The sequence below is a fragment of the Mus pahari genome, chromosome 1 (assembly GCF_900095145.1).
Source record: "Mus pahari chromosome 1, PAHARI_EIJ_v1.1, whole genome shotgun sequence".
Lineage (NCBI taxonomy): Eukaryota > Metazoa > Chordata > Mammalia > Rodentia > Muridae > Mus > Mus pahari.
The window spans coordinates 102,542,999-102,570,825 of record NC_034590.1 but is presented as its reverse complement, the minus strand read 5'-3'; the positions used below and the strand labels follow the sequence as shown (position 1 = coordinate 102,570,825).

The 27,827-nt window shown below is 46.6% G+C and overlaps 1 protein-coding gene across 5 annotated transcripts in view; it reads left to right on the top strand.

Annotated features, from left to right (window-relative positions):
• Positions 1-27,827, top strand: part of Ctbp2 (C-terminal binding protein 2) — a 142,035-nt gene that overhangs the window by 16,961 nt on the left and 97,247 nt on the right. For all 5 annotated transcript variants that reach the window (XM_021207963.1, XM_029535243.1, XM_029535222.1 and 2 more), the window contains exon 2: positions 25,444-25,547. The gene's annotated coding sequence lies outside the window, so the exon portion shown is untranslated. The remainder of the gene's footprint in view (positions 1-25,443; positions 25,548-27,827) is intronic.

Sequence of the window (27,827 nt, the reverse complement as noted above, 5' to 3'; positions counted from 1 at the left end):
GTGTAAATGTACCACAGTTTCTGTATCCATTCCTCTATTGAGGGACATCTGGGTTCTTTCCAGCTTCTGGCTATTATAAATAAGGCTGCGATGAACATAGTGGAGCATGTGTCCTTATTACCAGTTGGAAGGTCTTCTGGGTATGTGCCCAGAAGAGTTATTGTTGGGTCCTCCGGTAGTACTATGTCCAATTTTCTGAGGAACCACCAGACTGATGGGAATTGAATTTTTAGGACCTCTGCTCGCTCTGGTCAGCCATGCTTGCTCCAACCCAAAGATTTATTTATTATTATACATAAGTACACTGTAGCTGTCTTCTGACGCACCAGAGGAGGGTGTCAGATCTCATTATGGGTGGTTGTTTGCCACTAAGTGGTTTTATGGATTTGAACTCAGGACCTTTGGAAGAGAGCAGTCAGTGCTCTTACCCACTGGGCCATCTTGCCAGCCCTTTTTAAAAAGGATTTATTTATCCTAATTTATGTGAATAAATGTCACTGAGCCACTGTATGAGTGCTGGCACTGGACATGAGCCCTCTGTAAGAGCAACAAGTGACCTTAACCATTGAGCCATCTCCCCAGCCCTTCCCTTGTTTTCTGTTTGTATAAATGCTTTATTACTATAATTTTAGTTTACTAGTAACCCTATATAATGCAGAAAGGGACTTTCCACCCAGTCAAAGCTGCGTGGATCGCCTCACAGTTCTGGAAAGAGACCATTTTGTGGGTTCTCCACTGGTGCCAAGCTGTATAAAGAATGGCTGTGTTCTCAGATAATATGAGCTTACGGGTGGGTAGAAGTGCACAAATTTGAAGACTGTGTCTATATCCATGCCTCCGTGTGTGCATGTGAGGTGTGTGTGTGTGTGTGTGTGTGTGTGTGTGTGTGCGTGTGTGAGTTTATCCCGTAGAGTTTGGAGCCTCAGGTGGTAGTCTCCTGAATCCACCGGGGGAAATGAACTTAATTTAAAAGGATGTCCATAGGTGTCTGAGCTGAGGGTCAATACAAGAGACCTCAGTTTGCTGGAGTCCAAGTTTGGGAACTGGGACCTTGGACAGAAAAACTTCACTCTTGGTGAGAGTAGCTGCTTTCCAGGGTGGTTTTGGGGTGTTATGCAGGCTGTGACTGTGAGAGCCATTGTGGCCATGACTTAAAACTCTTGTTGCCCCTGCTTACTGATGAAGCCTGGGTACACTGGAGAGACACCTGAGGAAAAGGGAAGGGGCTGGCCTGCTGGAATAAGTGCAAAGTGGAGTCTTTGGGACCCAACGACTTCCTGCGGGGCCGCTTTTGGTCTACCAAAGCAATGACTTTGTGATTTACTGTGTTTATGAAGTGAAGCACACACACCTATCGGCTTCCACACAGACATCTTAATAGAGATTAAGTACAGAGTGAAGCCGATGCATGGGCAGAGATGCTCCCATAAGCAATATTGTAGTGTTAGACAGTCTAATTATGTTTTGTACACATCCCAATTAAACAGACGTCACTGGAGGAACTATCTCTAAGCCTTTTAGAAAAGCTTTATAATTTAGTAACTCAAGTGAAAAGAGATGTCCAGTGTGGGGTGTCACATACAGTTACTTCTTTAGAAAATGCTTTTCTGACCTGATTAAAATCAGGCAGATTGCCGGGCGTGGTGGCGCACACCTTTGATCCCAGCACTCAGGAGGCAGAGGCAGCCTGGTCTACAGAGTGAGTTCCAGGACAGCCAAGGCTACACAGAGAAACCCTGTCTCGAAAAACAAAAACAAACAAACAAACAAACAAAAATCAGGTAGATCTACTGTGTGCTATAGTTCTAGGAGGGCCTGGAGCTTCAGGGGCAGCTGGAACAAGAGTCCCTTTCTCCTAGTGGGTTGGGCCATGTGATTGATTTCTGCTGTACGTGGATAGGTGCATCATCTCCAGATGTGCTCCAGGTACGTGCTGGGGAAGCTGGGCCAAGACACCACTTCCCTGGCGTTATGGTTTCATGCAGGGTGTGGGTGAGTGTTGAGGTTTGTTAAAGTTCTTGGGTGGCCCTCGTTGTCTATCTCTGGTGTAAGGAGCGTTAGGTAGGATGAGCCTGGAGAGAAGCAGCATTTGGGAGTTTTTGGCTGTGAGTTTTGGCTTCATTTGAAGATGATGGTGGGCTGCTGAGGTATCTCAATTGATAGAGTGCTTGCTTCCATCAGCAGCTCCACACAAGCACCGGGAAGGGTAGAGTCAGAAGGATCCATCTTCAGCTATATAGCGAGTGAGACGGATAGATAGCCTGGGTTTTACTCTATAGCTCCGGCTGGCCTGGAACTTGCTGTGAATAGCTCCAGTGGCGGGTCTCACAGAACAATTCTCTTTGCCTCTGCCTCCGCCTCCTGTGTTGGGATTAAAGGATACCACACCCTCCCAGCTGAAGTTATTTCCTATAAAAGCCATTGCTGTGCCTGGGAAAATGAACCGGTGCGCTCACTGAGCGTAGATCTAACGTGGTAGAGCGGATGCGTACGCAGCTTGGCTGTAGGGCAGACTGGAGGGAACCCTGGGATTCACAGGCGGCCGTTGCGTAGTGGGCAGAGAAGGTGAACTTTGCTTTTATTTATTTTTACTTTTTATGCATTTTTTTCTTCATTAATGTATTCACTTTACATCCCGATTGCCGCCCTTGCCTCCTCCAGGTTTCTCCGTCACATAGTTCTCTCCTTACCCTTCTCCTCTGAGAGAGTGGAGGCCCTCTTGGGTATGTATACCCCCACCTGGCACATCAAGTCTCTGCAGGCCTAGGCATATCTTTCCCACAAGGCCAGACAAGACAGGCAAGTTAGGGAAATGAGGTCCACAGACAGTCAACAGCTTTAGGGACAGCCCCTACTCCAGTTGTTGGGGGACCCACATGGGGACAGCTGTACATCTGCTACACATGTGCCAGTCTCTGTGGTTGGTGGTTCAGTCTCTGAGAGCCCCCAAGGGTCCAGGTTAGTTGACTCTATTGGTCTTCCTGTGGAGTTTGGTGAACTAGGTTTTTGACACATGTGTTTGAGGTCTTCTGCATACAAATGGAATCAGTCGTGTGAAGCATTTGGAATCTTAGGGGTGATTGGCACTGCCCTCAGGTGCAGCATCCATGGAAGGTTGTGGAACTCTCACATTGGCCATTTTGCTTCTGGAACAGTGGTTGGATTATGTGACAAAGGTCTCTAGGGTTTTACAGTTGGCAGGTGGCAGCTGACTTGTGTACATTGGCCAAGGCCTTGGTTGTTGGGTAGAGACTGTAATGTGGACTGCTGTGTGCCAGGAGTTTTTCTGGACTTTTTGAGCCATGTCCTGTATTATAGATGAAGACCTCAAGAGCAGAGGGGTATGTGTGTGTGTGTGTGTGTGTGTGTGTGTGTGTGTGTGTGTGTGGTCTGCTAAAGAGCATGCCTAAGTCGTGGCAGAAGCATATGTTAGAGGCCCATGATTCATCTCAGGGTCCCATTGTTTCCTGCCAAGAGATGGATGACATCTGAGAAGGGTTGGTGGTCTGCCTCATGTGTGCTTTTTTTTTTTTTTCTAGATGTCCATGGAAGGGGCAGAGTTGGGTTCTGGAGTAGAAGTTTAGGGAGGGTCCTGATGTACACACAAGTACAGGCTCTGTTTTGGGTGGTAGGCAGTTTCTCAAGCAACTTGGCCTAGCCAAGCCAGTGGGGTTGTGTCTCCCTGCTTGAGTAGACACCACTGGGTTTGAACTGAGGTTGTTAAGGTGTGTGTGTGTGTGTGTGTGTGTGTGTGTGTGTGTGTGTGTGTGTGAGATGGCCCTAGCTGTGACAGGTAAGAGCTGTGATGAGGTTAGAACTGGTAAGGAGAGGGACTTGAAGTGACTTCCTTTCTCGTTTCCCTGGCCATGAAATTACAAGAGGTAGCCGAAAGATTTTCCCCAGCTATGTATGTTGTTTGTAGTGAGAAGAATCTGCAAGTGTGTTTTCCAAACCCCTGCTTCAGGGCCAGACTGCAAGGCCCCTGCTGTGCAGTTCACCCCATTGTCATTGCTAATACTCATGTTCTAAGGGTGCCGGCTCCCTACAATGCCATGTAGATACACTTATGGACAGTAGAAGTCCCTTGTAGTGGGCAGTTCTGCAGATTTTGCAAAATGAGATATATCACTTGGTTGCAAACCAGTTCTGTGCTGAAGAAATATATTTTGTTCCATGTGTACACACATGTGGAGGTCAGAAGACAATTCAGGGGTCAGTTCTTGCTTTCCACTATCTGGGTTTTAGGTATTGAACTAAGATTAAGATAGTCAGGCTTTACAGCGAACAAGCACCCTTATCCATTGAGACATCTTGCTGATCCAAGTTGTCCTCCCCCCCCCCCTTTTCTTGGTTAGTAGGAAGGCTTAGGAGGTTAGTATAAGTTGTTAGATCTTCTTGTAAGAGGCTGGGAGTTCTGAGTCCGTTGTAATAACTAAGAATTTATGCATGCTCACATTTATGCAGGCAGAGCAGAGGGGCATGCCTGGGTGACCTCCCACTGGTGCCATGCCAGGCATGCCCAAGACAGACTTTGGCTCATACTAGATAGATAGCATCAAGCTAGTTACTGAAACCCAAGTCTTCTGTGCCTCTTTAAGCCACCTGTCACCTCAAAGTACCCTCCCATCTCAAGTGGGCAGTTCTGGGCTCACACTTGAGAGCCTGGTGCATCTAAGGCCATGCCATGGCCCTTGGGCTCCCTAGGGACACACAACAGCTGTTCTCCACAGGGTCCCCTCCAGCCTCTCTTGGAAGGGCCAGGAACAGGTGTCTGTTCTGTCTGCCATAGCTCCAGATCCAGAGTGATCAACAGGACACTGACTGCTTCATCCTTTCTCCTTAAGGGAAGTGGTTTTGGAGAGAGCTGGGAAGTGTGCTGTTCACAGTGCTGGGCCGGCTTCTCTTCCCAGGAATCCTGGGTGGCTCTTGGGTCCTGATTTGTTTATTGAAGGTAGAGGCCAGCTGGGCCAGCTGCCTTCCTGTGGGTCGGAGAGTGTGGTTTGTGAAAAGCCTGGGAACTGGAGAACTTTCTAGGTGGGGAAGGACAGCCACATTGATCCTTTGCAGAGAGTGGAGAACTGAATACCTGAGGGAGCCCCCTGGTGTGCAGCCCTAAGCCCTCCCATGCCTTCTTCAGTGGTTCCTGTGAACATGCTGTGCCATTTATAAGGAGGAAGAGGAGGAAGAGGAAGTGTCTACTCATGACCCAGGTGCTGGAGGAAGCCAACATAGTGTAGCTCTGGCTGTCCTGGACCTCATGTAGACCAGGTTGGCCTCAAACTCAGAGATCAGCCTGCTTCTGACTCCTGAGTGCTGGGATTAAAGTCATGTGTCACCACGGCTTGGCTATGAATTCTTAAGATGATTTAAGTTGGGTAATCACTGCATTCGTTAAATTACTGATTATTGCTGGAACTGCCTTTTCGGGGCTTGCGATGACTTCCCCTTGGTACATTAATCAGAGCAGCCCAGCGCTGGTTGGCCACCTCTGCCAGCCTTCAGTGGGATTGCACTGTTACCTGGCAAATCCCTTAGATGTATGGGAGCCGAGACGTGTATAACCTTAGCTTCTTGGGCGTAGTCACCTGAGGTGCTACCGGGAAGGTAATGGGGACCCAGGCACCTGCTTATACTCTGAGAAGTCTGCTTCCTCATGTCTTACATGAGAGGGGGCTGTGAAAAGGAGGGACCTCCCACTCCGTGGTGCTCCCCATGGCAGTGCTCTCTTCCATCCCTGGACAGCCTGACCAGTGGGATTTCTTATAGGGCAAATAGAACACATGAGGCAGCACTTAGTAGCTTTTGGAGAGGGCTATGTTTATCACCACAGTTGTGGCGATGGGGTCACAGGTACATTCATCCTTGCTTTTTTTTTTTCAATTATACCTCAAATAAGCTCTTTAAAAAATAAGCATAAGGAGGGAAGTGGTTGGCTGGCATGAGGAACATTGGCAAACTTCTTAAGGTGCTGTCATCCCCAACAGGAAGTAACCCACAGACCTCATCAGCCAGAGCTGCACTCTAGAGGATGGAGCTGGAGCCCAGCTAAGCTCAGCACTCAGCAGCTACAGAGCCTGGTGGTGTGTTGGGCACAGGATGTTCCCAGTTCTCTCTAGGGCCTCTACTCCTGTCTCCACCTTTGGGTAGCAGTGTTCCTCGTGGATTGGAAAACCCCAGCTGGCTTCTTAAGGGGAGACAGCTGGCCAGCTGTGCCGATCAGGGACGCCTGGTGCCTGGTCTGGACCCAAGCTCCCAGCGTGTCTTCAGAGTCAACCGAAAGGCACTTCTTTAGAAAGGCCTTTTGTTGGGTGCACATTAGGAAATAACACCAGTTATAAATGAGCTTTTTATAAATGAGGTGGAAATGTGTTTGGCAGGTCCCTCGTAGTCACGGTTGAGTACCCTTTATCCAAAATGCTTGGGACTAGGAGTGTTTCAGATTTTGGAGTTTTCTAATTTGGGGAGTATTTGCCTATACATAGTGAGAATTTTTTTTTTTCTTCTTCTTCTGAGACAGGGTTTCTCTGTATAGCCTTGGCTGTCCTGGAACTCACTCTGTAGACCAGGCTGCCTCGAACTCAGAAATCTACCTGCCTCTGCCTCCCAAGTAAGTGCTGGGATTAAAGGTGTGTGCCACCACGCCCGGCTTTTTTTTTTTTTTTTTTAAGATTTGCTTCTTCCGGGCCAGGTGGCCTTTAGTTCCACGTGGGAAGCAGAGGCAGGCAGATTTCTGAGCTTGAGGCCAGTCCAGTCCTCTGTCTCAAAAAAAGGAAAGAAGGATTTACTTTGTGCATGTAAAACAGATATTTTGCCTGCCTGTATGTATGTGCATCACATGCATGCATTGCCCGTGGATGTCAGATTGCCTGGAAGTGACATATTATGAGCCAGCATGGTCTTAGGAACCATGCTGTAAAAGCATCTCTGAGCCATCTCTTCAGCCACTCCCCCCCAGTGGACTCATTTGCATATGCATGATGAGATCTTGAGCCTGATTAATGTTTTTCTTTTGCCAGAGACCCAGGTGTAAGTGGTTAACCTTCTGTAACGATAGCAGCTTGGCACACGGACTTTTGTACGGTGTAGAAAGTTTAACCTGTGCTATGCCAGCACTCAAAAGGCTGTGGATTTTGAAGTATTTTCAGACTGGTGATGCTCAGTATATAAATGCCATACCCCACCGGCTGGACTAATTACCCAGCAGGCACTAGTGTGAAGCATAGCCAGTGTGTAGACATCGTGGTGGCTCTTTGCTGCTATATGGGAGCCTCAGTGGAACTTAATCCAGTTACTTTATCCAGCTAAGCAACTGAGGGATGTGCAGGGAGAAGTATATTTTGCTTTCTGAAGCTGTGTGCATCTCACACCCAAGTCAAGGTCTCTGGGGAAAGGTGTGTAGCGGTTTTGAGTTTGCGCCTAGCTGAAAATACATATTTAATCACTTTTGGATAGTAATGAGTTGGGCTGAAATTCTTTATAACCTTTGGCTTGGAAAACTGTCCCTTTTAGCTATGGTAATTTTCCTTTTGAGTGATATGTAAATTGATTACTGCAGTTCTTTCGAGGGCTCAGTTTGATTACCCACCAAGCTTCTTTCTCCCTCTTATTTAAACTTATTTTTAGCACAGTCCTTGAAGCCTCTGTGTGAGACTGCCCATCTTCATGGGTTCCGAACTTTGAAGGTCATTCTCCTCAGACCCATCACAGCCTGACTTCAAGACCTCCTCCCCTGTACTCTGGATGTCTTCAGAACCTTACTGTATCAGAAAAAGCAAGAGTAGTTCTTAGTTTGATTTGTTTGCAAGTGGTTCTGCACAAAGGCCGGAGGAACCAGAATGCGTGCTGGAGGTGATTGCTCAAGGCTGCCAGGGGGTTATTTACGGATTTTTGCTGACGATCCTTGTTTAAAGGAATTCCCTGTGAGATTTATGAAGCCTTTCCAATTTATTGTCTTTCCAAGTAAGGTAAGCAAATAAATAAGTTATTCTATTTTATTATAAACATAGCCAGTGTAAAATTAAAAAATAAGAGGAAATGGGGCTCCTTCTTTTTTTTTTTTTTTTCCACCCAGTGTGTTTCAGGAATTTGGAAAGCATCCTGGAAAGGCCTTTTGTTTTGCTTTTGGCCTGAGCACATTGTGCATTGAGAAGATAAAGTCTGACCCTAGAATGCACAGCTCCCCATCCATGAAGAGAACCGGCTGGAGCTAACTGGGGCAAGGCATGATGGCAAGGCGGGGATGGGGTGTTGGTCCTTAGAACAGCAGCCTACTATAGTCACTGGGACCACGCCAGGCTAAGAGACTCAACTCTGGTTGGTCTAGAACATACACTGTAAAACTCACCTTTTATAGGTTTCTGACTGTGACCCTGATAGTGTGTGTGTGTGTGTGTGTGTGTGTGTGTGTGTGTGTCTTTTTTCTGAATAAATTACTTTTAGCTTTCTGTGTGTGTAAACTGCTTTCAGAATTGCTAGTGTTTCCCGTGTATCTCTATGAATCTGTGGGTGGTTCTGATGTGTGTAAAGCTTCAGCTGGGAAACAGATCTGTTCATTGGTGAGACAGGGTTCTTTGTGTAGTCTCGACTGTCCTGAAACTTGCTCTGTAGACCAGGCTGGCTTATAGATCCGCCTGCTTCTGCCTCCTGAGTGCTTGGGTTAAAGGCACGCGCCACCACTAACTACCCAGTGAAAACTTAGATTTTAAAGTAATAAGAATACCCAGGAACATGAGACTATAATAAATAAACAGTTCTCTTCTGGTGACGATGGTTAGTTAACGTCATGGCTTCCCCTTCTGCCTTCCCAGAGTCCATTTGAAGTCACCTGGCTCTTCCCAGGCTGTGGGCTACACTGGTAGGCTAGCTTCTGGTTACCATTCTGGAGAGACATGTTCAGTCTTGGCTCCTGCATGTCCCTGGAGGCTCAACTATTTGAGGAGTGGGGCAGGGGTTTAATAGTGTTCTGGATGACATCTTGGAACAGACCTCTGGGTTCAAGTTCCTCAGGCCCTGGCATGTAGGAGCTGCAGCAAGGCCAAGTGAAGGAATTCCCTGCGGGAGTTTGCTTTGGAGCAGATCAGACCTAAGTGGGACGCTTGGGAGGTGTTAAGGGCAGAGTGCCCACAAGAACAGGATTGTGGCCTTCCTTCCTTGTCTTTCTCACATAGCAGAGAGGTGGAGCTTTACTCACTCCCTTGTCGAGTCTTGGGGTTAGGGGTGGCACCGTGTGGCCCTTCCCAGGCAGGGCTCTGGGTTGGTGGCCTGAACAAGCCTGCTTGGAATGCTGCTGAAAAGGGTCCCATCACCCTCCCAGAGGGCAGTGGGCAACCAAATCGTGAGCAGTAGGAACTTGAGAGTCCTGGGGGGGGAAGTGTCTCACACATATATGCCTGAAGGTCGTGGGCTGGAAGGGTAGGGGCTAGGCCACGGGCCCTCTGGGTCTCCTGCCCAAACTGCCCTGAGCTCTGTACTCTGCACCCTCATCCCTGTGTGGACCTGAGAATCATCTGGGAAACTTCAAAACTGCGTAGTAGCTCGCTCTCTCAAACTATCGGTGGCCTAGGGAGAGACCTGTTTTGGTTAAAGTTTCTGGTGATTCTAGTGGGCCACCAGCACTCCTTTAACACCGTCTCTCGGTTCCACTGAGAGCTGGAAAGAACACCTAGACAAACCCGGAAGCCCCAGCTTTTCCTGCCTCCCAGGCTTGGCAGAGTCAGTGCAGGGACTAAGGGCTGCTCTGAGAGCCTCAGCCCTTCACATACCTGAATGACAGTATGTATCCATCTCCCTTGGGGCTATATACAGTTGAGCAGTACCATGAAATTTCCTCCACTTTCCTCTGAAAAGGGGCACCCGGCTTCCTATCAACAGGGTGAAGATCATCTTCTGTAGCTGTGTTAACGTGTACCTTTCAAACAGGGAGATACCTTATAGGATGAGGTTGCTGTGAGATGGTTGTTGGTCCAGCCAGCACCCATGAATCTTAAAGTGAACCAGCCTCTCTATTGCCATTGTGAAGCGGCAGATGTAGGAGCAGGGATGATCCTCCTGCTGATCCTTGGGTATCTGGAAAGAGAAAGCAGCTGTTGCCTAGGAAACAACTGCTAGTTTAGTTGGGACCCAGGCTGGGCACCTTGGGGACCTCCAGTGTTCCAACCTGTGTGGAGGGGTGTGAACCCCGTAGAGGTACAAGCCAAAAGGGATAAGGGTGGGAAAGGTCATGTGTATTTTCGTAGAGAAGGGACAATTTTTCCCAGTAACTCACCCTTGGCCTGCAAAGGCTGGAGGCCCACGATGTGTTGTTCTCTGGGGTTTGGAAGCCTGGAGGGTGAATTGGTTGGTTCCTGACACCAACAACCTGCAGACTCCCATGCTGGGAACGTTGTGCTTACTAGAGTGTCAGAAAGCTGTTCCTCGGGATGTCCTGCAGGTGGAAGAACAACCTTGACTGCCAGTCTTCCTAGCGGGTGGGGCGGGGTGGGGTGGGAGCGGAGGCAGGGAAGGGCAGGAAGTAGAGGGTCCTGCATCCCCTGCTGGATGGTCCTCCAGTTGGGTTGGGTCGCCTCTGAGTATGTCAAGGGTCAAGGTGGGCTTAAGCTAGCCCAAGTTTCAATCTGAATCTACTGCAACCTCTTTGCACAGGCATTTAGATCCCCATCCTGCCTAAGAGCTGGAAGGGTTCGGGATTATCATGGTTATTGATGCTCCTTCAGAACAGCGTCTTATCTAGTCCTTGGGGCACTATAATTTTTTAAAAGATTTATTTATTTAGTTTATATATATGAGTACACCATTGCTTTCTTCACACACACCAGAAGAGGGCATCAGATCTCATTACAGATGGTTGTGAGCCACCAAGTGGTTGCTGGGAATTGAACTTAGGATCTCTGGAAGAGCAGTTAGTGCTCTTAACCACTGAACCGTCTCTCCAGCCCCCTCCTTGGGACATTCTTGATTCTTTATTTTTTACTTTTTTTCACAGCATGTGGAGAACGTTCTGTAACCTAGGGAACAGCTTTGATGTGGCTTTCTGGTCTTGCCTAGAAATCTTTTTTTTTTTAATTTAAAGATTTATTTATTTTATTTCTATGAGTACACTATAGCTGCCTTCAGACAAAGAGGGCATCAAACCCCATTACAGATGGTTATGAGCTACCACGTGGTTACTGGGAATTGAACTGTGGACCTCTGGGAAAGCAGTCGGTACTCTTAACTGTTGAGCCATCTCTCCAGTCTAGAAATGTAGTTATGTTCTTTTAGGAACCAGACTTTTACTCGTGCCAAATAAATTCTAGTCTTGAACGTGGTATCTGCCATCCAGGACAGTTGCTTGGGTATTGATTGCCGCACAGTAAACTCTGCGGGAATGAGACATCCTTGTCCCCAAGGTTCCCTGGTTGGACAAGGGATGCTATACTTGTATTTTAGGGAAGTGGTTAGGCTTTAGGATTCTTCTTAGAGGAGAGGTTCTTCTTGGTGCCTTATTCTTTAAAAGGCTAAATAGATCAGTCTGTGCTCATGTAGCGATAGACAATTGTACAGTCATGTTCGGATGCGTTTCTAATTACAGTTTCCAAACCAAAAAAGCCTTTGTTCTCAGATGGAGGGATTTAGCTTAAGGTAACCACCCGTTCTGCATCCCACCAGGCTGCAGAGCGTGTGGAGCAGGACTACAATGTGTTTCCCTAGCTCCTGGTTTTGTGTTTCCAGCCTGCTAATTTTGCATACTTGTGATTAGTTTGTTCAACTCTGGGATTTGAACTTGGGTGCTTTCTGTGTGATGGATGGGCTTGACACAGATTGAAGCCCACACAGCACGGTGAGCAGTCTGGGTATATTTTTGCCTTAACATCTCCATGTTCTTTCCAAACACTTTCATTCTGCCCACTAATCTACACTTGATGCTGATAGTCCCCATGAGGTGGATGCCCTCTGTGTGTTTTTTGGGTACCTCCCCAACCTGCTGCATGCTTACCAGACACCTGACTGAAATGCCTGAGCGGGGATAGAGGGCCTCAGTTACAGTGTTTGTACAAACACACATCAGAGATCTACTCTCTGAGAGAGAGAGAGTCCTTTATTGAACTCAGAGCGCACCAACTGAAATACAACCCTGGGATTCAGCCTATCTCTCTCCCTTGTGTGCCCCTTCCCCCAGCATCAAGATCATGGATAGATACCTGTTTTTAAGTCTGTGCCAGGGTTTGAACTCAGATCCCCATGCTCTAGTGACTGAGAGCATGACCCTTAGTCCTGTATCTCAGACTCCTTGCTGCTTCAGCTACTGTCCTGGCAAACCAGCTCAGAGCCAAGTTCATGGACACAGACCACGAGGGAGACCCTTTGCAGTGAGTCGCTCCTTACATATTTTTCTCAATGGCATCTGTACTCTGAAAAAAGTATTTTGTTTCTTGTTTGTTTGTTTGTTTTGTACCATACCATTAGAATTTTGAGAGTATCTGCTTGATTTGTGTTTATGAAACTAAATTCATTAGGATGTGAAAATAACCCTCAGCAGTTTTCTAACTTGGATGCTTATTTTTGATATTTTTGTACATCCATTCTCACTTGAATGCCATGTTTTAGTGGCTTTTTTTTTTTCAAGAGTTGATAGGAATATTCTTCTATATAGAAGTGCTTGGTGAGTCTGGATGTGACGTCTTGGAGCTTGGCACAGTTGCTTGGAGTTTGTGTGGCAGAAGGCAATTGTGGAGAACTTAACCTGCTCCAGGCACTGGTTCAGAGACTGGCCGGAAACTCCTTCCCCATTCTGCCAGTGGAGTGATAGACAAGTCTAATCCTGGGGAGCTTCAGGGTTTTTTTTTAAAAAATCTGAGTGGAGATTCCTGTGTTTCTAACCTTACTGGTTAGAGAGTAAGGTACTTCAATGCGTACTCTTATTTCATTGGTAATCATGGTGATTAAATCTATCCATGCCATATCTTGACAGCTTGTTTTCCTCGCTTGTGGTTTATAAAGTCATTCTGGTCTAAGTTTTACTTTATGGTGCCAGAGACTGAACCCGGGGCTTCTCATGTACTACACAGTTTGCTCTTCTATTTTAAGACAGGTCCATAACAACTAAGTTTGTAATCCCCCTGTCTCAGTCTCCTACCCAGCTTCCTGCCATCTCTGGACTTCACTGCATGGATGGTCATTTCTCTCTGCCTCCCAGGTCCTCTAGTTTCCCCCAAGAGTCTGTTGGCTTGGCTTTTGCCTGTGGAAGAGCCTGATTCCAACACACATCTGTGTATAATCAAGCGAGTTAGAGAATCCGCCTTTCTGGACAGGAGGCTAATTTCTTCCCTGGGATTTCAGGATGCCTCCCTCCAAAACTGAGGATCCTCTACCAGGTGATTTCAGGATCTTCCTCGATTCGAGAGAGATGGCTAGTATTGCATCAAGGGTCACAGCAGTTGAGTCTTTTATCGAAGTATGTGCTTTTATCGCAGTGTCCTGCCATCTGGCAATGAAAATGGAGCGGATGCTGCCTCAACCTTTTAGAGTGTCTGCACAGTATTTTAACTGGGAAGTTACATGCATTTTCTCTACTTAATACTTTAAAAAGCCTCTTGGGTACTAAGAGAGGCTTGTAAGTACAGCTGCCTGTGACCTACTCTGGAATGGGAACTTTAGATTGAGAAATCCCACTTTATTTAATGGCAGCCTTGTTAGAATCACGTGTTGTTTAGCAGCGTCCTTCCAAAGGGACCTGACAAGCTGTTGAGCCAAAAAAAGGCTGTACTACCCTGTCAAGGCTTGGCATGAGAGAGTCAAATGCCCCGTGGCCTGGCCTTAATGAGTCTCAAAGCCATGTGGAAACCTGTGACTTGTTACCCTTGTATTCTGGTCCTTTTTCTGGGATAAAATCACAAGTTGTTTGTTTGTTTTAATGTATTATGTATATATGGTGTGTGTGTGTATGTACAGAGAAAGACACATGGGTGAAGTGTGTGTATGTGTGTACATATGGCTGAAGCAGAGTGTGTGTCTTCCACCGCTGCTTTCTACAAGAGCTTGCCAATTGAGCTGGATAGCCAGTTGTCTTGGGGAATCTCATCTCTGCCTCCCATCTCTCCAGTCAAGGGTCTGTTCATCGTAGAGTGCTGCTGGTCCTAAGGCTTTGGTCCTTGGTTGTTCATTTCCAAGACAAACCCTGAACTGATGGAGTGGAAGGTTTCCCTAATGAGCTACTGTGATTTCCTTAGAAGATGAGCTTGATTCTGGTTTGACCTTTGGCTATGAGTGCCAATCAACAACGAACACAGATCAGCCACCTGAGCCTCTCCAGCCAGCACTGCACACTCTCTTTCTGCTCTCTGCTCTTCCTTGGTCTTGGCCACATCACCAGGCTGCCCTTCAGATCTCAACTTCACCTAGAATATTTCAGCATCATGTCATGTAGAGGATGTATTGGTAGGCTGCAATGGGAATTGGTTGCCATCACTGTGCCATCGATGAATGCACATGTACACCCTATCGAGATAATAGAACTTAACTGGTCCATCTGGAAAGTTTCTTGATGGCCTTGTGTGGTGTGGCCAGTGTCCTTTACCACCTCCATGTTTACCACAGGCAGCCAATAGGTATTTTATTTATTTGTTTGGTTGGCTGGTTGGTAGGTTTAGTTTGTTTCCCCACCCCCAAACAAGATAAGTCTTATTCTAGAATTTTCCATATGATACTTCATCTGTATGTTATATGTAACACACATACCACATAGTATGATGTATGTTGGTACTGTGTATACTCATTTGGCCTGAAGCTCTTTTCCCTTTAATCAATATACCTTTTCAAGTTGTAAAACATGTGGTGACACATGTCTGTAATTATAGTAGCTTGGATGCTGAGGTAGGTGGGATCACTGTGTAGTCACAGGCTAAGCTATGATACCAGAACCCTGTCTCAAAAAACAAATGAAAAATCAGGTGTTTTGTAAGCCACTTAATGAACTCTGGCTTTCTGCTTGGCTGGGTCTGGGGATCAGGTCCAGGACTCTGCCCTTATCAAGGTGGTTGGCACTCTTTCTGTAGGAAGTGGGGTGTGGAGTCCCTGGGTGGGGGCACTCACCTTTCTACTTATTCAACATGATTGGTTCTTCTGTTCTCTTTTTTCCTGCTGCCTCTTCCCATCAAAATGCCAGGCTCCCCAAAAGTGCAACCTGCGTCAGCATGAAGGTCTGTATGGGGCTGTTAGTTTCTGAGGGATGTTTTTGTAGAGTTGCAGAATGTCCTTGAATGAATTCCATTTTACTGATTTATGACCTCTTCCCACAACCACCTTGAGGACTTACCACAGAATGCTAGGTGGGTGTGCTCAGGCCTGTGGTCTCCATACTAGGAGGTGTTCTGATGTGTATATTCTGTGACACATTCTGATGTGAAAGTGGCTTGTTCCCTATGCCACTCCCCCTGTCACGCCAGGGGGCTTATGTCCAGTGAGGTCCTTTGCCACCAGGAACTTAGCTAGATTTTTGCAATTTTTGGCTTGTCTCTGAGACCTCTTAAAAAAAGAAGCACAGTATTGAGGGAAGGGGTGTGGTGAGGAGCCGTGTCTAGGGTCATTTGATTCCAAGTAGGATTTGAGAACTAGTTCAGTTGATGGTTCCATTTTGTTCCAAAAAGCTAGGTGTCCAAGCTGTTGCTACTGGGAGGGAACTGAGGCCTGGTGCGACATAGCAGCAGGCTATAGCATGCATTGCTGGCTTGAGAAAAGGTCAGATTTCTGCATTCCAAATGCAGCTTCCATTGAAGCTGCGCTACGCACGCCATGGTAAGGTCAAACCACCATAAGAGCATATGCTTATTTGCTATGTGTGAGTATTAGATACCATCTGACCCAGGGGCTGAGAGCAAGGCCCAGTATTGGAATGCTGGTACCTGGGAGAGGAGGTAGTAACTGAATGCAGGAGGAGGCAAGCGCTGCCACCTTTCTAGGGAAGTATGAAGGGTGGGGCTGGAGGATGGGGAGAATGGGCCTGACCCTGCGCTGCATTCCTGCTCATCCTTAGCTCTCTGTGCAGTTGTGGATGCATCAAATGCCAGGTTTCAGAATGGTGTTACCAAGTTCTAGTCCTCTGCACTTGGAGGGCCTTGCCACCCTGGAAAGGAAATCTGCCAGTGTCCCTGGACTCTCTTGCTGGATTTCTTCTGGCTTGCCTCAGTGACTGGAATCGGCTTTTGCTGTAGTAAGAATTTTGGTGGTAGTTGCTCCTGCTCTTTCCTGCCTCCTTGCCCTCCCTCCTCCTTTCACCCCCATTCGCAACCTTTTGTAGTTTTAGATGGGTCTTATTATATAGTCCATACAGATCCTCTTGTCTTGCCTCAGCCTCTCTCCTGAGTGCTAGGATTATAAATCTGAGCCACTACTACCAGCCAGATCCTGTTATCTTCAAGGCTATGGCTTGGAGCTTGTAAGTGGTTAGTTCCCATTCAGGACTGATAAGTGACATACATTCTCCCTTGGCTATACCTGAGCGCCATAGGAAAGTTCGATTCCCCCCCCCCCCCCATGATTGGCTTTCTTGAAGTTGCCCAATCCTATTGGCTCCACCACCTTAGTGCTTCAGCTATCTGCCTCTTGGTTGGGAGAATGGGTGGATACCGTGTGTTATTTCAGATACTCTGCCCCCTATAGTTCACATCACCCTTGGGCATTTTGTTGCTGGATGACTTAACTCACGCTCTTCCTTAAAGCTTGGGTGAAACACTAAGGGATGGGAGTGGCTGAGCCGTGGTTCCCACCAGTCTTTCATTTTATCATCAAGCTCTATCTTTTCCTTTCCTCTCTTGTGGCCCAAGCTAATTCAGATATTGGTCCTTGCTGTGATCTATGCTGCACGCTTTGTATGTGACATGCTTGTCACCTGTGTTTAACTAACTTGAAGTCATCTGCTCTGTTTTTATCCCCTGAGCACTTACTGTGAGCCAGGTGCTAGAGTTGCAGTGGGACTGTTGCTGTTTATGGAAATGTCTCTTCCTATCCCCGGCTAGAGAGATGGAACAGAGGGCTCTTTTGAGTTCCCCAAACGCTTGATGCCGACAAGAGGAAGAAGGCTGGGGCATAAGGATTATTTGTCTCTAAGCATTTTAGAGAAAAAAGATATAGCTGTGCTGTGTTTAAATATAGCAGTGTTTGCTACCGGGATGGTGAATAAGCAATTGAATATGTAGGTCATTGACTTATGAGAATGAGCTGGGAGTTTTTCTTGCATTTGATTAACACTGTCTTACAATGGGCCATCAACGCTATGCCAAAATTGGGTTGCGCAGAGTTCAGTGAGGCATCTGGGTTGGGGAAGACCCAGATTCAGCAGAGGACACCTTTGCCCTCTTAAGGTATGAAGAGTGGGTCTGGTGTCAAGCCCTGTGGTTTGCAGTCCACTGCTGTCACACTTACTGGCTCTTCCCTGAACTGAGAGAGCTGTCCTAGGGAGGGACACTTCCGCAGGGCTTCCAAGCACATCCACCATAGAAGCCCATCCGCCCAGAGAGAGGAGGAAGGGGCGCTACTTAAGTCGGGATAAATGCCAGCGGTGTATTTTAATACAGTCTTGATTCAGATTGATTCAGAGCGCACTGTTTGGAATTGCATATTTAAAAGGAAACTGCCATCTCCCTTTGAAGGTATGTGACATTTAAAAGATCTGTAGCAGAAGATTGGTTTGACAGCTTCGAATTATATTTGAAAGAGTTTTTCTTGTTTAAAAAAAAAGAAAATGATTACTTCTATTTTAAATGTCATCACAAAGACATAAACATGTTTAATCAAATTATATATTTAATTTATGTAGAATGTAATTTTTATTCATGTGGAAGATTCATGGGTAGTTTTTCCTCCCCCCCCCCCCCAGTAGCATCAGCTTTGGAGCCAAGTGATGCTGGTGTTTGAAAATGGTTCACTTCTTCAAGAAAACGGCCATTTAAGGTTTCATAAAAATCTGGGGGGGGGGACGACCAACATTATTAGTATTGAAATCTTTTTTTCACCTGCACACTGTATGTCACGGAGCATTTTGGGGAGAGTGGTATTTTTTTCATGATTGTTGCCTGGTGATAGTAAGGATAAACTCTGGGGTGAATTGAGAAAAGTGCAAGCCCGGAGACAATGAAGGCGGAAATAGCAAGGACGCTCCTGTAATTTTCTTCTTTTGGAGTCTTTGAATCAGCAGGGAGTTACTGTGAGTGCTAGCTGCAGAGCCAGCACTCCAGCTCCTTAAAAGGGAGGGTGTGGGAGGACAGACCCGGTGCTAGGAAAAGACCTTTTGCCTGTTGTAAAAGGCTGGCACAGAGGCTGAGGCAGCCCACCGACTGGGTCCCGGAGCTTCTTGAGGAACAGGGGCATAACCGTGGGTCTGCTCTGGGCCAGGCAGCTCTGCCGACCCTGGCGATCTGTTGGAACACTCCAGTTTTTGAGTGAGCTGGGCATTGGAAGCCAGCCAGCCCAGTGCATATACACATGGTGGCTGGGACCATTGTAGCCTGTTTCCAGCCTGCTGCCTGTAGTTTCCATTCACCCAGGCTGGATCAGGGAGTTCTGATCCCAAGCTGCCCACTTTCCCAGCCACCCCAGGGATCATTTTGGGTTTTTTTTCCCCCTCACCATAGGCCCCAGATCAGAAGCCTTCTGTCAGGTGTGGCTGGGGGGGGGGGGTCACTGGGATGTAGCATATGGAAGAAAACAAGCCAGGCAGACTTTCTGAGAACTACCAGCTCCAGTGGAAGGGAGTGGTGCGTTCTTACGGGCTAGGTACCAGGAGGCGGGGACCCCAGACCAGTGCCTGTTCTTGTCAGCAGGACTCGGCTTTTCTCCTGTGCCTGCCTCTCATTTGAACCATCAGAGTAGTGAGATTACACTTCATGTTACCTCTCTGACTTTACTTGGCTTCTGGGAATGGAAACTCAGATCCTTACATATGCGAGGCAGTTTTTTACCCACTGAACCACCTCTCCAACCTCTTATCTTGCTAGATGCACATAGAGGTGTAGCAGAAGTAATGGATGCAGTGAGATGTCAAATTACTTCCTCTTCTCCCTCCTCATCAGTAACAGTAACACTGGCTGGATATAGTCATCGAGAGTTCCTCAGTGGGACATTAATGCAGCCTTGCTTGCATGATGTCTAAGGAAACCTGGACATCTTCATAGCCCCTGCATACCATGTCCCATTTCTCAGATGCCCAGTGGGGCTTGTGTCACCATGATTTGGTTAAGAAAAGCCTATAGCCTTGTCAGTTTTCTTCCTTGTGTTGTGTAGAGCATAGTAACTAGTAAGAAACAGATCCTGTCCAAAGAAAGGACTAATAGATGTCGACATTGTTAGCAGCAGTTAAGTGCTGAGAATAGCAAGGGGTGTTGACTTGATGCACAAGTTCAGCAGGGGCTGCGTGGGCCTGCTTTTTCAAGTAGAAGCCCCACAGCCCTCTGGCTGTGACATGTTTCAGTGAGAACTGTAAAAACCGCAAGTTCTGGGAACCTTAATTCCACATAAAATATTTGAGTGCTATTTGTTTGTTTTTTGAGACCCTATATATGGATAGTTAAGGCTGCCTCTGAACTTGCTGTTTGTTCAGCTCAGGTTGGTCTCTTTTGATCTCTGTAGCCCTCTGTCTAACCCTCCCAAGTGTTTGGATTACAGGAGTGTATCTGGCTCAAGCCGTACCTGGCTCAAGCTGATTTTAAGACCTGTATGCCTTGGCACATTTATGAAGGGGGATACCATTTAGCATTTACAAATTACTGTCCTCATGAATGCAATGTTGCAAGGCTGTCTCCCCGTCTCTGAGATAATTGGCCACTTCAATTCTGACTTCTGAATTGAGATTCCCAGGAGGGGACAGGTATCATTTTGTAGTAGCTTGAACTCTGAAGGACACTCCACTTTCATATACCTACTTGTACTATAGCTATTTTAAGGACTCATGCCCCAAGTCAGGGTCCAGGTGGCTGGAAAACCAGACAGAAGCAGCCTGGGGAGCATTCCGCCTCTGTTCCCAGCTTCAGCTCTGTCCCTGTTGTCCTGGGAACTTGCAGTGTTTTCTTGATGTCAGGAAACACATGTTCCAAGCAGAATATGGCCACATATAGGGCAGTGGGAAGAAAGTGAACAAATAACTGTTCCATTATATATTTTAGGGGATCACTTTCAACTGTAGCATGAAGAAATAACACTTTTTTTGTCTCATGCATATATGTATATATTAAGATTAAATTCATTCACTAGAGAATATTTTTAAGTTAAAAATCTGCATGTGTTTTGTATTTCATTTCCCATTTGACCTATAGATATTATATTTTTACATATTTTGGAATGCTTGAAATCTATATCTCTCATCATATCAAACTATGTATGGCATCTCACATGTATGGCATCTCATGTAATATATGGTATAGGTAACACAATATCCCTTATGTTACCAAACCTCTCATGTAGTGACTTTTTACTTTTCTGTAAATATTGACCACCTGTCTCAGACTAGGGGAAATATGCCAAAGTTTCTCTCTTTCTTTCTTTCTTTCTTTCTTTCTTTCTTTCTTTCTTTCTTTCTTTCTTTCTTTCGTTTTTTTGAGACAAGGTTTCTCCGTATAGCCCTGGCTGTCCTGGAACTCACTTTGTAGACCAGGCTAGCCTCGAACTCAGAAATCTGCCTGCCTCTGCCTCCCGAGTGCTGGGATTAAAGGCATGTGCCACCACGCCTGGCCTCTTTTTTTTTTTTTTAAAGATTTATTTATTTATTTGATGTATGTGAGTACTAGCTGTACAGATGGTTGTGAGCGTTCATGTGGTTGTTGGGGATTGAATTTTAGGACCTCTGCTTGCTCCAGTCAACCCTGTTCAATCAGTCCCTGCTTGTACCTCACTCTGTCCCAAAGATTTATTATTATACATAAGTACACTGTAGCTGTCTTCTGACACACCAGAAGAGGGCGTCAGATCTCATTACGGGTGGTTGTCAGCCACCATGTGGTTGCTGGGATTTCAACTCAGGACCTTCGGAGTTACCCACTGAGCCATCTTGCCAGCCCACCAAAGTTTCAAAGAAGGTTCCTAGAGCTAGATGATCAATGCTTCCTCCAGTGGCTGTGTGAGAATTCTGCCCTGCACATTCTTCATGTTCCCATCATGCCTCCCACTGGCCTTCAGCCTTACACTGAAGCTAATGATGGTGTCCATCTTGTTATAGTGACAGTCTGTGTCCCAAACATCTGGCGACACCTCTCTGGACAACTCTATGCATGCCCCTTGTCCCTTGTTCTGCTGAGTGGTAGCTGCCTCGTGCTTAGGCACTCGGGTCACATCTCACTGCCATGGGGAGAGGATGCCTAGCTGGCTCAGTCACTAGTTCAACCTGGGCTTACTCTTGTATCTACTTCTTCCTTGCCTGTTCCTGAATCTCTCAAACAGTAGCTTGGTCCTCAATGGTCATTTTGACCTGGGTACTGTTTGGAATGATGGGCCGGAGGTGAGACTCCTTTAGGTGATGTTTGGGCAGAGGTTGAAAGGTGCCCTAGTGAGTTTTGGCTGAAGATTTTGGGGTCAGACTTCTTTGAGCTAGGTTGGATTTCAGGGACTCCTGATCTGCATTCCTCATGTCCCCGTTCTAAGAGAAGATGATTGTACAGTCTGTAGTCCTTCAAGTTCCTATAGACACTGCCTCATCCCATCCTGGGGAGCCTGTGGTCAGGCTGATCACAGCAGCTGCCTTCTCTTTCCTGGCTAGCTGGGCAGGTTTGGGTGTGGTGACTCATGTTGAGGTCACAAAATGACATCGGTGTGTGGGTTGTTGATGTTCATGGGTCCAACTTTTCATTTAAAACTTGGCCTCAAGCAGCCTTGCTTAGCAGATTCCCAATAATCAAGGGACATTCCTTGTTTCCAGTGACTGCCAAGACTCCCCACCTGCTATGCCGTCCCCCTCCTTCTAGGAGCCAGTGGGGTAGGGATGCTCTTGTCACCCAATGCCCCTCGAGCCTCCCAGGGCTGTGCTTCCTGTCACCTAGTAGTCTGTGGAGATACAGCCAAGGCTTGGGCACTTGAATGGCTATGTCTATTTCAGCGCTGGGACCCTGTCTATTTTACTGTCCTTACGTAGGGACTTCCAAGGCATGCCTACGGTTGTCACTGGTTATCCTATTTGAAGACACGAGTTTCCCAAGATACAGATGTTGAGGCTTTTCACATTCGTGCAACCTAAAGCCAGCTGAACATGTTTTCTGTTCCTCAGTTTGCTGTATCCCACAAAGCCTGGATATGTAAAGTACTGCCCAAAGGATGTCTTCTTCCTTGCCAGTGGCACTCTTGAATCTCCCAGGTAAGGGTAGGTTGACCTCAAGTGTGCTGATACCCACCTGGCTATGAAGGACACCAGAAGAATTAGTTCACAGGGTTTTTTTCATCCTGCATGAAGGAAATTGTTTCCAAGTTAATTAATGTGGCTTATTTATCACGAAGGCAGTGGTTGATGGAATTGAGAACTCGCCTGCTCAAAAGTGACAGCAACCCAGACCTGCCCAGATGGCACCATGCTGGTGCATGTTTTGTATGTCTGATATGGGCTGCTTAATTCTGCCCTGCAGTGGACTGTTGTATAAATTGCTTTTCCCCATGGAACAACCAAAACACATTGCTTCATGCCTAATAGGTCAGGCCTTCCTGGAGTAGGCTTGTATTTAGACCAGGCACATGATACTCAAAGTGGTGATTCGGGAGCTATGATGCCCCAGGACCTGGGTCACCACAGGACCCAGAAAGTTGAGCTCAGTGGAAGAGATTGCACCCCTTCAGCTGCTGGCCCTCGAACCCCATTTATTTCTGGATGTCCTGTCTGATCCTCAGTCCCAAGTGTCTGCACATCCGTCCCTGCTCTCTGCTTACTGGGCTGGCGCGAATCCCCATGGCGCCTACTGTTCCGTTCATGGCTGCAGTTCAGTGTGCTATCTCTGACCCCAAGTGGAAGAAGGAAAAGGTGAGGGTTAGTTGGGCTGCCCCTCCCAGGTGTGCAGGGGCCTTGCTGAGGCAAGAAAGGTTGCCATGCAAGCCTGTACTGAGGCTGCTTGGGATCCTGTGGTCTCTGCTTTAGGAACGGCTGTGATCTTAATCAGCTAAGTCTTTTCTGTGTCTGGCTATATACTCCTGGAAGTTCTTAGAGAAACCTGCCAAGACAATTTCCCCTGGTGCGTCCTCAGGGCACTACTCAAGGCTGCACTGTCAGCAAGTATCTGCTGAAACAAGTGTGTGAATTCATAGGTGCTCTGTAGCTCCACTCTTTGTAAATGCTTCTTCCAACCCTCAAGTAACAGTGGTACTCACCTGAAGGGTTCTGACAGTCTTCCAAGTCGTTTAATGTTTTTTCTTCACTAAATAAGCTGGCATTCTGTGCTCAGGCTGAAGGCTCTGCTGAATCTCCAGCTTGAAATTCCACCAGGTATGGCCTCCTCCGTGAAGCCCTCTTGGAGGCACAATTGTGTTCCCTCCTCACTATGTATGGGCTGTCAACTGTACAGCCTGTGCCACTACAGACTAAGATCAGGCAGGGGTAGAGTGTTTCTGTTTTCCTCAGATCTGGTTCTTGATTGAGAAACACTAGACTGACCACACTTCATCTACTTCTAAAAGGGCCAGCTTTGCCAAGTGGGTATGTTATTTCTTTATGCTTTGGGAGTTTTTTTCTTTCTTTCTTTCTTTTTTTTTTTCTTTTTGAGACAGTCTCACTCTGTATCAAGTATCCTGCCTCAGTATCCTAAATGCTGGCTGGGATTAAAAGTGTTTGTTTACCATTACACCTTGAAATTCTTCACATACATACATACATACACACACACACACACACTTACATATATAGTGTGTATGTATGAGAGAGACAGAGACATAAACATTTTGTATTCTACCAAGCGAATAATTGAAAATGGGAAGAAGAATTCTCTGGCATACCAGGACAAGTCATACTACACAGAGAGTAACTGTTTTGATAATTAAAGAGAAGGGAAGGTGTTAGAGGAGATACCCATGAGTTAGGCTTTAAAGGATGTATAGAAGTAGAGGTCTGTAGGTAACTAGTGCTGCCACCACAGACAGAAGGAGTTCTTTGGTTCTTTGGATGGAGGCTCTAGACCTCTCAAAGCTGTGCATGTCCTTCTGTTCCTGACACTCGAGACTAGAATGTCTACATTATCCTACCATACTTGGGATACTGGGTACTTGGCTTGTAAGATACAGCGGGCAATGAACTGCTTCTTTGCCTGATAGCCCCGCCTCTTAGTTTTAAATGAGGAATGCTTTGTTAGCAACCCAGCATCTTCAGATCCGAGCGGACAGGACTGGGCATCTTGGTGCATGCCTTTACCCTAGCACTCCTGAGGTAGACAGTCCCTTCCTGACCCCCACATTTTTGTGGTGGGAAACATCATGGCTGGCCGAGAAGCTCCTTAGTGATTTGATGGCTTTTGTTAGTGTGTGATGGTTTTTTTGTTTGTTTGTGGTGATGGTGAGAATATATTGACCAGATGAACTGGTGAGTTTGGGGGAGAGGGCAGACAGGTTAAGACTGTGGGAAGGGTTCATGTCTGTGAAGTGTGACTTTCCCCTTTCTGGCACGATGCGTTCCGCCTGTGAGCACTGTAGTTGCATAGCAACCCCCACTGGTGGAATTCCATCTTCATGGAAAAGCCACAGAGAAAAGACACCTGGCCACGCTTTCAGGCCAGATGTTGGCTTTTTCTCTCATCCACAGGACTGGCTTCAGTACCTACCCCTGCTGCTGCTGCTCTGCCTGCTTGAGCAGGAGGCCAGGTGACTGGGATGCTATCATATATTTCCCCCTGCTCTACCTGGGTAAAATGAATGTGAGTGCTGTTTAATGCAATACCTAGCTTCATATTGCATTTGCCAAGAAAGTGCGATTTTTATTGAACGTTAGGATTGAATTCTTAACTGGGTAATCAATTTCAGTAGTGAGTTAAAATGCCTTCTATTAATGGACAGCAGCAGCCGTTCATCAGAGTTCCAGTAGATTAGCAGTTGTCAGCATTTATGCTAATAGCACTTATAAACCAGGAGGTTATGAAATGCACTTTATAATTCTGTATTTCTTAGAACACTTGCTAACACGTTTTCCTTGGAGGTATTGATTGTTTGGTCCCTTGGCGTGCTATGTGGCCCTGTAAAGGAAGCCAAGTGACATTTTCATGCCGATGACACTATCACCTTTCTGGTTCTGCACTCTTGGCTTTGTGTCAGAGTGGATGGAAAGGGTCCATTTGTTCTGGTGCTCTACTGTTTAATTTGATCAGCTCTGCGGCTACAGCAAGACAAATAGTATTTTTAATGAAACCATTTAATAACCCTGGTAGCTTTGAGTTGAAGGCATTGGGAAAATGCAATTAAAGAATGGCTGGATGTAAACAGATCAGGGCTATATCCTCGCTGACTCCATCCTTGTGTTTGCAGGGCTTCATCACTGTAAATGGTTACAAGCCAAGGAAGCTGCGCCTCCTGAAGAAGACGGACAGCCCATCTCGAGAGCTGTAGAGTTGGTGGACGCATTTCTATCGGTGAGTTACTGTAAAATATCTCCAGGTAAAAGTTGTTTTCTAAAATCCCCTTTGGAAGGTGTTTTCAATTAGCAGATGACTATGGATCGCTGGCAGCCTCTGGATGCTTCCCCCGAATGTCTCATGGCAGGAGCATATTGATTGTCTTTCAATTAATTGCATCTGGTATTTTCATTTATCAAAAGCAAAATACATGTAATTAACTCTGAAGCAATACAGTCCAGTGGTGAGAGATCCCTGCTGCTGCTGCTCTGGAGATAAGTCAGCGGAAATTATCCTACAAGGAAACTCCAGGATGGTAGGACTTCTGGACGTATTAATTAAAAAGAATAAAAATGAATTAGGGAGATGGTTTCTTGCCATCCAGTTACTTTGTAAGACAGGAGATGGACGTCGTTAAAAGGTAGTGGCCGGCTGGCAATGGCGGCCAGCATGGCTGATGCTTTTGACGTTCTAGCCTTGGGGATGTCTTGTGCATCTAATGACTTTTTTTTTCCCCCCTGAGAGTTGATGGGGACTGGGGGTGTAGTGGAAGAGGGATGTGGCAGAGAGAATATTGATCGGGCATAGCGCAGTCCTGCACCAGCAGTGAGACTTGGTTTTTAGTTTCCTCTCAATGTGCTTTTAGCCGTCGTGCACAAAAAATGGGTCTTACTCAAAAGTCAACGTCATTGATAGGATTGACACCCCTCCCCCCTCCAACCCTTGCTTTAAAAATAAAAAGTTATTTCCCCTGGAACTAACAGTGTCATTCAAAAAACAGGGCACCAATCTGGAGCGTAGCTCAGTAGTTTAGAGGTTCAAGCTGTGGTCAAGCATTGTGGCCTCTAACCCAGCTTTCTCTCATCTTCCTGGAGCAGCAACTGGTGACCCACAGGGGTCCAAGATGAGTCTCAAGTGTGAACAAAATGTAGAGGGAGGTTACAGTGTTACAGATAAGAGGGTTGTTTGGGCCCATCCCTTTCTTTGAGGGGCAAGATCAGCGCAGCTAGCCCAGTCCTAGGCTCGCAGATGTCGCTCCAGCTTCGTGCCTGTCAGCAAATAACATCCCTTTGGCGTGCATGGAGGAAGGAGGAGGGTAGGTTGGCTGCCCTGCATGCCCTCCTTTATCTGCCTTTCCCAGACAGTCTTTGATAAAGTAAGTGAGCAGGCACTCACATTGGTTAACCCAGCAGTGCTCGGTGGTCTTCGGACAATTACCAGTCTTAGCAGCAGGGAGGATAATGGACTTAAGAGTATCTATGAACCTTCTTTGGGGAACCTACAAGGAAAGCCCTCTGGCTACTGTTATGCCTGCTTATACAAGCTAGACTTGTTTGGAAAGGGCAATCCTGAGGGACATTTTATTAAATTAGTGGTTGGTGAGGGAGGGCTTAGCTCATTATGGAAGGTAGCACTTCTGTGTTGGACATAATAAGAAAGCAGGCTGACCAAACCATGGTGAGCAAGCCAGTAAGCAGCACTGCTCCATGGCCTCTGATTCAGTTGCTGCCTCCGGGTTCCTGCCATGATTTCTTGTTACAGTGGACTGTGGTGTTCAAGTTCCTTCCAGGAACCTACCACAAATGGACACTCACCCTTACCTGGGCCAGGTCGCTCCTTGGCTGGAGAGCAGTTCCTCAGAGGGACACTTGGTCTATTTTAATAGATGCTCATAAGATATACTCTTGGGGTTTGGAAAATAAGCAGTTTTGTAAATATCTGTAAAAAAAGATCACATTAGAGCCCATAGTTGTTTTTACATAAAACAGTATCAGAATCCTGGTGGCTGAGGACCTGGAGCCAGCTGCTTATATGCACACTGCTTTTATTTATTTATTTTTAATATTTTATATTTATGAATGTTTGCCTGGTCACCTCAGAGACCTGAAGAGGGCATCTGGTCCACTGGAACTAGAGTTACAGATGATTATGACTTGCTATATGTGGGCTGGAAATCAAACCATGACGCTCTGCAATAGCACAAAGTCCTCGTAATCACTAAGCCCCTTCTCTGGCCTCATACCCTGTATTTTGACAGATCATGATCACAGTATAGATTGGGACCCCTGGGAGAGGCCATCAGAGTTAACAGAGTGCCATTGCTGATCTCTCTTGTGAACCATGGCCAGGGTCTGTCATTCGAACCAGGCCAGGCTGGCCTGAGCTGGGTATCAGCTGTCCAGTGGTATCAAGTGAGGTCACCACTCTAGTCAATGGGCTTTCAATCTGTCTCTGGTAGGAACTTAAATCTTTCTTTCATGAAAAACAGAAAAGGACAGACAAGCCAGGCGTGGTGGC